This window comes from Rattus norvegicus, chromosome 10 (genome assembly GCF_036323735.1).
Source record: "Rattus norvegicus strain BN/NHsdMcwi chromosome 10, GRCr8, whole genome shotgun sequence".
Lineage (NCBI taxonomy): Eukaryota > Metazoa > Chordata > Mammalia > Rodentia > Muridae > Rattus > Rattus norvegicus.
This window is the reverse complement of record NC_086028.1, coordinates 103,335,922-103,345,857: the sequence shown is the minus strand read 5'-3', so window position 1 is coordinate 103,345,857 and position 9,936 is coordinate 103,335,922. Positions and strand designations below refer to the sequence as shown.

Sequence of the window (9,936 nt, the reverse complement as noted above, 5' to 3'; positions counted from 1 at the left end):
AGAGTCACAGGTCAGCACAGGGTACTACTCACCTGCGTTCCATGACTCAGTAAGAACCATTATGACCCAAAGCTGCCACCTAGCAAATGTTCAATAAAAAGACTTCGAAGTGATGGCGGTAAAGTGTGAGGGAAATAAGGCCAGAGGGAGGAACATGTTTTCAACACTCAGATGGCAATTCAACCCCAACACCGACAAAGAAGTTTAAGTCTTTCCAGAATTGTGTGTTGGTTTTGTCAGGGTGGCAGGGACACACAGCCTAGTAAGCCTGCCGGCAGCCTGAGGAATCTCCTTCCTTAACCCTTAGGGACACCATGAACATAAAGCCAGATCCTTGCTTGTGCCACAGAAAAGTATTTGAGGGCAAGCCAGTGGGGAGCAAGGCCAGCTCAGTAAGCCTGCGCCTTAGCTTTAAGGGCTCGGCAGAGCTCCAAGCCATGAGTGTGTGCTTCTCAAAAGATTCCTTGAGATACGTGTCTTTAAAAGGACCTTGTAAGCCAGCAGTGGGGGCGCACACCTTTAATCCCAGCACTCAGGAGGTAGAGGCAGGTGGATCTCTGAGTTGGAGGCTAGCCTGGTCTAGAGAGAGTTCCAGGCTAGGATTACACAGAGAAAACCGTCTGGAAAAAAAAAACAAACAATAATAAAAGCAACATTTAAAAATTAAGTCAAATGTGTGTGTGTATGTATGTGTGTGTATGTGTGTGTGTATGTGTTTGTGTGTATGTGTGTATATATGTGTGTATGTGTATGTATGTGTGTGTGTTTGTGTGTGTATCTGTGTATGTGTGTGTGTGTGTATGTCATATATAGTGACTTATTTCTTTATCTTAAAGAATTACTTTGGAGTGCTGTCTCAGAGGTTAAGAGCACCTACTCACTGCCTTTGCAGAGGACCTGAGCTCTCAACATCCCCAAGCTGACTTAATATTGCCCCCTTCAGGGGATCCAATGCTCTCGGCTGGCCTTTTTGGGCATCTGCATGAAAATGCTCACACACACACACACACACACACACACACACACACACACACACACACAATTTCCTTGGAAATGGAATCATAAAGAAGTTTTCTGTAGTGCATTGTTCAGGTTTAGGGAAGAGAGGCACCCTGGCATGTTAAACTGTGGATCTAAGTAGGCATAGTTCATTTTTTAAACTGAACAGTTTTTAAAATTGGACTTTTTGCTCTGTGTGCTGCATATGGGTGTGGATGTGTCACTGAGACTGGCTTGGCTGTCAGAGGGCAACTTTGTGGTCCGTATTTCTTCTTCTTCTTCTTCTTCTTCTTCTTCTTCTTCTTCTTCTTCTTCTTCTTCTTCTTCTTCTTCTTCTTCTTCTTCTTCTTCTTCTTCTTCCTCCTCTTCTTCTTCCTCTTCCTCTTCCTCTCCCTCTTCCTCTTCTTCTTTTTCCTCTTCCCCCCTCCTCTTCTCCTTCTCCTTCTCCCTCCCCTCCCCCTCTCTCTCACCCTCCCTCTCTCTCTTCCTTTGAAGTTACAGACAGTTGTGAGCTGCTGGAAATTGAACCCGGGTTCTCTGGAAGAGCAGTCTGAGCTCTATGCCCACTGAGCCGTCGTCTCTCCAGTCCCTGTCCGTTATTCTTTTTTTTTTTCTTTTTTTCGGAGCTGGGGACCGAACCCAGGGCCTTGCGGTTGCTAGGCAAGCGCTCTACCACTGAGCCAAATCCCCAACCCCCCTTGTCCGTTATTCTTAATGTCTGTGGTTGAGGAGTTGGCTTCTTCCTGTAGGTAATTTTGGCTTTATCAGTTATGGTGAAGTTTCTTTTCTCGTTTAAAAGTCACACTCATCGGTTTATTCATTTTTGTGCACATGTGGCACAGTGTACATGTAGAGGCCAGGGGGTACTTGGTGGAAGCCAATCCTCTTCCCGCCACTCCGTGGGTCCCAGAGATCAAACTCAGGCCTTCAGGCTTGGAGGCCAGCATCTTTACCTGCTAAGCCATCTTGAAGGTACATGTTGAAATTTCTTGACTTTCATTCAGTGGGAAAGACAGACTAATTCCCCAGGGCTTCTTCTCTCCTCATGTCCCATCCATCTACCTATCTATCTATCTACCTATCTATCTGTCTGTCATCCATCCATCCATCCATCCATCCATCCATCCATCTTCCTGCCCTGCCTCAATCCCCTTCTTAATTCAGCGGGGAGATGCCTGTGGAGCAGGCTGTGGGCAGGGAAGGGAGGTGAGATGCACCAGCTCAGTCCACCATCACTGGGAATCCACTCCAAGCACAGGAAAGCAGCCAGCCAGGCAGAGCTGCTCCCCGGGACTGAGGAAGGGCTCCCATTCTGTCTTTGTAGATTCCTGGCACTGGGTCTGGAACGATTGCGTCCTGTTCGCTGTGCGATGTTCTCCATCCTCTGCACAAAAGGTGAGGAGCCCCAGAGAGGCGAGGGTGGGATGGTTTGTGCTGGGTTTCTGGCAGTGACACAGTCTCAGGGATGGAGAGATTCATCCGGCTCTCCCTACACCAGCCATTTCTACGGCAGCGGGAGGGGACCAAGCGGTATTGCTAATTCTCGCTAGAACACAACCAGGCTGACAGTTCCCCCGCTCTAGGCCTGATGGGTGAATCCAGGCATCTTGGCGCTCTGCTGACATCATGGAAAATCTTAGCTGCATGGCCGCAGAGCACACACTTGCCAATTAGCAGGGGAGCCCACAGAGGAAAGAGGTATGAGGTTTCGAATTATCCCTGCGGGAGACAAAGGGCCATTGCCTGATGCCTGAGAGAGGCCGTTCTGTGCGCAGCCTGTGCAGCCCACATCTACGGTGGCACCAGGCCAGATATCATCTCTTCAGACGGGAGGAGGTGGGGGCAGGGAGCAGCCTTTGTTTGTCTCAGGCACCTGTGCCCAGTGGAGCTACCTGGATGGGAAAGAGGGGAGGAGGGAAGACAGAGGCGGGGATCTTGCTGGAGAGTAGAAATGACAAACGTCTCCCACTGGGAAACCTGCGTGCTGTCCTGCAGGATCATCCTTCTCAGCCGCCGGTGATTTGCATTCCGACAGGGTGGGAGGTACTCCTGCCCACTGCTCCCCCATCTCACCCAGTCCCACTCCAGCCCAATTCAGAATGAGGTGCTGGCCCAGGTGATCCTTGAAGTATTCCCTAATGTCTTTTGGTGACTCCCCCAAGGGCGCTACTGAACGTCTCGGGCGCTCCAGAAAGCTTCTGGCAAAACGCCAAAGCTTCTCCTGGAGTGGCTGGCGGCTCTTGCCTGCGATTTCAGCACTGGGGAGGCTGGGGAGGGAGGATCGCCGAGTCTGAGGCCTGTCTACATAGTGAGTTCCAGGGCAGCCTGATTTATATCTGGAGACCTTTTTCTTAAATCAAACTAAAGAGGCCAAATCTGACTCAGGGGGTGAAGCCAGAGGACCAAGACACACACACACACACACACACACACACACACACACACACACACACAGGAAGAGAGAGAGAGACAGACAGACAGACAGAGAGACAGAGAGAGACAGAGACAGAGAGACATACAGAGACAGAGACACAGACAGACAGAGACACAGAGAGACACAGATAGAGGAGGGAGGCAAATAAATGTAAATTTAAAAGCACAAAGGGTATGCAAAACCCTTCCTGATTGAGAGTGGGATGGGGCTTGAGGAGGGGGTTCAGGATAATGACACGGTGGGAAGCCATTACGATTATACCAGGAAGCCTTTGTCTTAGAGGGGGTGTGTGTGAGGTGAAGACTTGGTATCATAACTGACTTTCCTGGGCAGGCACCGTGTGTGTGCCACTTGCTGGCAAGCCTTAGCCATGCATCCTGTAGCCCTGCAGGCTCCCAGCTCCAGAAACCCAGAGGCTTGGGCCCTTCCCCGTTTCTTACCCTGGGAGATACCGCCTGCGGTCTGGAGCACTGGGGATGGGGGGAGTGGGTTGTGACTATGAGGACTTGACTGACAGTGCATTCTTCAGAGGGAAAAGCTGGGTGCTGATGCCAGGCAGAGTGGCCTGCTGTCTACTATTTCTGCTTCCTGGTGACTTTCCTCAGCCTGGGGACATCAGATGCTCCGATTTGCAGAGTCAGTCAGAAGCAAGTGTCCCAGGACAGGACGCCCTGGATGAGGCCTGTTCCTTTAATGGGGGAGGCCTGTGTATGGTGTCTAAGAATTGGTAACCTCAGCAGGGATGTCACGAAGGCTAGGCTCAGCAGGCTGGGTGCTCCAGAAAGAAGGGGCTGCAGGGGCCCATCTACCACTGGGATATCAGCCGATCCGATCCTTCTCATCGCTCCCTTGCAAGTCGCTCTGTGTAGGGCAGAGAAAAATCCCTGCTGCTCCAGAAGAGCTTAGGTCTTATCTGCAGTTCCCTCTTCCCCTGGCCCAGTGCCCCTACGCGATCTCTCATCATGACCCGCAGAGACCCAGCACTGCCCCCTGGATGTTCCCATTGGGCCCCTGGCAACCAAGGGCTAGAGGAAAGCTGAGCTTCTGAGCCAAGAGAACGCCCTTCCTTCTTCCTGGACAGCGAGAAACCGGTGTGGTCCGGGGCGGGCATGGGAGCTGTCCACACCCCATGCCAGCATGAGAACGCCCAGTGCCCAGAGCAAGTCTGAGAACAATAGTAAAAGGCAGGGAAAGCTAGTCGGCTCTTTATTAAACGCCACACACCTTAATACAACACTGATTGGCACCAGTTGTTTACACACCGAAACATGTTGTGCCCTTGTAGGGGTTCTAACGTATGTGTAAGCTTCAAATTAGCACACTTTAAAAAATGATGTACGCCAGAGCGGCTGCGCACATTCATCAGGAAAGCGATTCCTTATAGATTGAGACGGTTCAGGATTGCCCTGCTCGCCTTTAAAAAATATTTGTCAAGGTTGGAAAGATGGCTCAATGGTCACGAGCAGAGCACTTGCTGCTTTTGCAAAGGACTAGAATTTGGCTCCCAGCACTCCTCCTGGGCAAATCAAAGCTGCCTGTTAACTCCAGCTTTAAAGGATCCAGCACTCTCTTCTGGACTCTATGGGCACCTACGCCCATGGGTGTGTGCACACACATGTGCACACACATGTACACACCTACATACTCATGTTCACATACATGTGCACACACATATGCACATATACACAGAAAAACACACGTTCACACAAATACATACATATACAAATTCACAAACACACATACACACGCACACGCACGCACGCACCCTAAAAATAAAATAAAATATGGAGGCATGATGCCTCACTCATTTAATCTCAACACTGGGGAGGCAGAGGCAGGTGAATATCTGTGAGTTCCAGGGCAGACTGGTCTATACAGCAAGTTTTAGGCTGGCCAGGGATGCACAGTGAGACCCTTTTCCAAAAAAACAAAACAAAATAAATGTTTAAAAAAATTGTGTATTTATTTGTTTGTGTGTGCATTTGGCACCCGTGTGTGTGTGTGTGTGTGTGTGTGTGTGTGTGTGTGTCCAAGCGTGAGCCTACTCTGGTGTACAGATAGGGGTCAGAGGAACCTTCAGAAGCTGGTTCTCCTCTTCTATGTTATTGAAGAAGGATCTTGTTGTTTCTGCCAGTGTGCTGTATACCCTGGGCTGGCCCAAGAGATGTCTGGCAGTTCTGTCTGTCTGTCTGGTATCTTGCCGTAGGCATGCTGGGATTGCAGATGTGTACGGCTGCATCCTTTGTACATGAATTCTGGGATTGAACTCATGACCTTCAGTCTATGTAGCTAGAGGCTTTCCCTCATCCCCAGGTGTCTCTGTGTGCCTCCCCCTGCAGACTCCCCTTCCTCTGCCTCCCCCTGCAGACTCCCCTTCCTCTGCCTCCCCCTGCAGACTCCCCTTCCTCTGCCTCCCCCTGCAGACTCCCCTTCCTCTGCCTCCCCCTGCAGACTCCCCTTCCTCTGCCTCCCCGTGCAGACTCCCCTTCCTCTGCCTCCCCCTGCAGACTTCCCTTCCTCTGCCTCCCCCTGCAGACTCCCCTTCCTCTGCCTCCCCCTGCAGACTCCCCTTCCTCTGCCTTTAGACAGCCATGTGGAAGTGAACACAGGACTGGCTGTCCTCATCGAAGAAGCAGAGCTTGGCTCTGATCCCATCAATCTGTAGGAACACACATAGCATTTATTTCTGTTTCAACTTTAAAACAATGAAACAGCAAGGACTGTGGCGAGAAATATTTATGTTTTGCAAATGCAAATTTTAGTACACGCATGAAATGTTTTATTGAATCTGATTCTTTAAATGAGAATTTATTCTTCTATTAAAATCATTGTTTAAAAAAAAAATCACAAATCGAGGAGAGAGCGAGTGTGGCCGGCGTTCCTGCCGTACGCGCTCCCCCACACCGAGTCATCGAAAGCTCGGTCGCTGAGATAATAAAGTGTGTTATCGTCTACTTCTAAAGCTCAGGCGCTTCTTGGAAGTGAGCTCGGATTTTAATTTGACGCGTGTGCATGCTGTGAGAATCCCACTGCTAAACCACGGCCCGGCTGCCCAGAAGGAAGAAAATCAGGTTTCATCGTCCCTGACACTGTAGGGCGAATCCTGATCTCTCTTTGCCTGCCTTCCTTGGCTCATGGCTCCGCCCTTTATCTATACCGAGATCTCGGTTTTTGATGGCGCCGAGTCTGCTCTTAAGGTTCCCCGTGTACCCTTTGCATAAGTCTTTCTGAGATCCTGGGTAACCTCCCATCGCTCAATCCCCAACTTTATTTTGTTAATTTAGTTTTAATTGTGTACACGCATGCATGAGTGTAGGTGCCCTGGAGTTCCAGAAGCCGGTGTTTGATTCCCTTGAGCTCCAGTTACTGGTAACTGTGAGCTGCCTCTGCAAGGACGGTGTGCACTCTTCATCCCTGGGCTGTTTCTCCAACCCCAAATCTTCAACTTTAATCATGCATGCAATGTTCTCTTTTTCATACACACAACAGCTTAGAGATGGAGAAATAGGTCCTGTATTTCTTTGGGGCCTTTGCTCAACCTGTCAGTCATCTCGTTGTATAAAGAGGAGGTTGTTGTTTGACAAAACTTATCTTGGGGAGATGCAACACCCATGTCTGCTCACCCCAGACAGGGATCCGGTGACACACTAAAGGATGGTTACCACAAAAGGCCATCTTGGTGAACCAATCGGGGTTACTTACAAGAGCAGAGCTGACTCAAAGACAGCTGTGTCACCAAGTCCCACCCCAGTCTGGGTGACAGCTCACAAAAGCTGGGTACCTGGAGCACACTGAACAGCCTATAGGGCAGCTCAACAGATTGGAGTGTGTCCTTTCCAAGTGACTGACTCTGGTCTAAACCTCTTCTTTGCAGCTTGACTGGTTTTCGCTTCTTCCAGGCTGCTAGTCTGGTCTCAAACGTCTTCTTTCCTGCTTAGCTTCCCTTCCTCTGAGTGGGACTCTCAGCTTTTATTGCTTACTCTGGCAAGGAGGGGGCCTAGTGAATCTTGTTGATTTCAGAGACTTCCTGAATATATTCTAAGTTGTTTACCTCCCTGTTTAAGATCTACTTTGCAGGATAGACTTGTTTCCACCTCAGAGGAAACTGTTATACAACAGAGGACAAAAACACAGTCCAGGCCAGTGGACCTTCCTAATGTTGGGACACTTTAATCCAGCTTCTCCTGTTATGGTTCCAGAAGGGGAGTTTACAATGCTGGGGAGGCATGACTTCTGTGATCAGAGCAAGAGACTGTGAGGTTACACCTAATACCAATAGAGAGAGAGCCAGCTGACAGGAGGGCAAGGCTATACACTCAAAGCCCACCTCCCGTCTCCAGCAAGGGCCCACATTCTGAAGGTTCCAGAACCTCCTCTAAGCATCGCCACCTGCTGGAGACCAGGTACACAAATACACAAGCCAATGAAGGACATTCCTTATTCAAACCACCACATTCCACACCTTTTTTTTTTTTTTTTTAAGACAGTGTCTCCTTGAACCTGGAGCGCACTGATTTAGCTAGACTGGCTGGCCAGTGACCTTTGAGATTTGTCCGTCTTCCAGACACTGGAACAGTGGATGTATACCACTATGTCTGGCTTCTTACCTGTGTGCTGGGGGTCAGAACTCAGACTTTTATGCTTGTATAGTAACCAGTTTGCCAGTAAAGCTATCCCCTACCCCTGCCGGGCATGTACCTCTTTGAACCCGATAGAGGATTGTATATATAAGTTCTGGAGTGGGCTATGGTTTGGACATGGTTTGAGGGTGCCCTCCAATGGCTCATGTGTTAGAAGCTTGGTCTTCACTCTGATGATGTTGGAAGGTGTGTGTGTGTGTGTGTGTGTGTGTGTGTGTGTGTGTTTCTCCTGCTCTGGCCCCATCTCCACAGGGAACCTCTTCTTACACACAGCCCACCATGATGGCCTCCTCCAGAAGCCCTTCCCAGGGCAGCAGATACACTATTGGCCTTTCAGTCTCTCAGTACCTGGGAGGCCAAGCCAGGACTGGGTCCAAGATCAGCCTGGAATACACGGAGACCCATCACAAACATCAAACAAACAGCACCCCCAAAGCAAGACCAAATTCCTGAGCTAAGTGAATTTCTATTTATAGCTACCTTGCAACAGAAGTTTTGTTACTGTAACAGAGAACTCCTTAATACAGGTTGCCTTCAGGGGAGTTCTCTAGCTGGGGTGGGGTGGAATTGGGCAGTGGGTTAGACACACTTTGCTGGGAGCCTGGGTCTTGGTTAATAGCAATCACAGAATAGAGGCCCCTAGAAGACAGACCTTTGTCCTGGCTCACTTGGGAATATTTCCCTGAGGAACTCAAGGCACGTGGAAGCTCCCCCTGTATATTTAATGACTGACGACTTGTCTACTTCAGTCCTTCTCTGAGAGGGAAAAACCAAGAGTTCTCACCAGGTGTATTGCTGCGTGCCTTTAATCCCAGAACCCAAGAAGAAGGGACAGCCATACTTCGTCAGTTTGAGGCCATCCTGGTCTGCACAGTGAGCTCTAGGTCAGCCAGGGATACATAGTAAGGCTCTGTAAAAACAAAATTTTAGAGTTCTCTAGGGAGGACCGTACCAACAGGACACACAGAGGGATGTCTTGTTTCTACCCTGCTTATTAAGGGAGGCTGATTTTTTTTTCTTTGTGGAGTTCCACAGAGTCTCAGAACCCAGCATCCATGTGGCTGGCATTAAATCCGAGTGGTTCGGTGCAAAAGGTTCAACATGGTTCTTTGGATGGTTTGTTCAGTGGGTAGCTGAGATCCTTTATAGTTACTATGAAGTCTGTTGGGACTAAAGACTCTGGTGGTTTGAATAAGAGTGTCCCCCCATGGGGGCTGGGGATTTGGCTCAGTGGTAGAGCGCTTACCTAGGAAGCGCAAGGCCCTGGGTTCGGTCCCCAGCTCCGAAAAAAAAAAGAACCAAAAAAAAAAAAAGAGTGTCCCCCCTTGGGTCAGATATTTGAAGTCATGGTCTCCAGTTGTTGGAACTGTTTGGGAAGCATTGGGTGTGAACCTTGTTGGTTCCCTCACACTGCCCTCTGCAGGGAGGCCAAGGATCAAGGCAGACAGCCTTTGACTCTCACACCAGCAAGGATTGATGGGTACTATCTCCATTTTCAGACAAATTCTGGTCTCCAGGCAGCTCCACCTGGGCCTGAGAATTGTCTGAGAGTCTTTCAGATTATTTTTTTTTTCTTTTTCTTTTTTTCGGAGCTGGGGACCGAACCCAGGGCCTTGCGTTTGCTAGGCAAGTGCTCTACCACTGAGCTAAATCCCCAACCCCGTCTTTCAGATTATTATTATTTTTTTTTAGCCTTTCAGGGAGAAATTGGGCTTCTCACTGCAATCCAGGTTTTAAATTACAAACTTCCCAACTCCAAGGGAAACGACAGGTGTGGTAAGAAAAGGAGGGAGGGCTTACACAAAGCACGACTTAGTGTCTGCAGGCGATGCCCACAGCAGCAGGCTGGGCTGGCTCAACTGC

General features: G+C 49.5%; 1 long non-coding RNA gene across 4 annotated transcripts in view; it reads left to right on the top strand.

Annotated features, from left to right (window-relative positions):
* The first annotated feature begins 1,739 nt into the window (after window positions 1-1,739).
* The window catches only part of LOC100912319 (uncharacterized), a 47,699-nt gene continuing 39,502 nt past the window's right edge, over window positions 1,740-9,936 (top strand). For 2 of the 4 annotated variants that reach the window (XR_005490566.2, XR_010055896.1), the window contains exon 1: window positions 2,413-2,697. This is a non-coding gene — a long non-coding RNA (uncharacterized LOC100912319). The other 2 variants (XR_010055897.1, XR_005490565.2) reach the window with 2 other exon arrangements.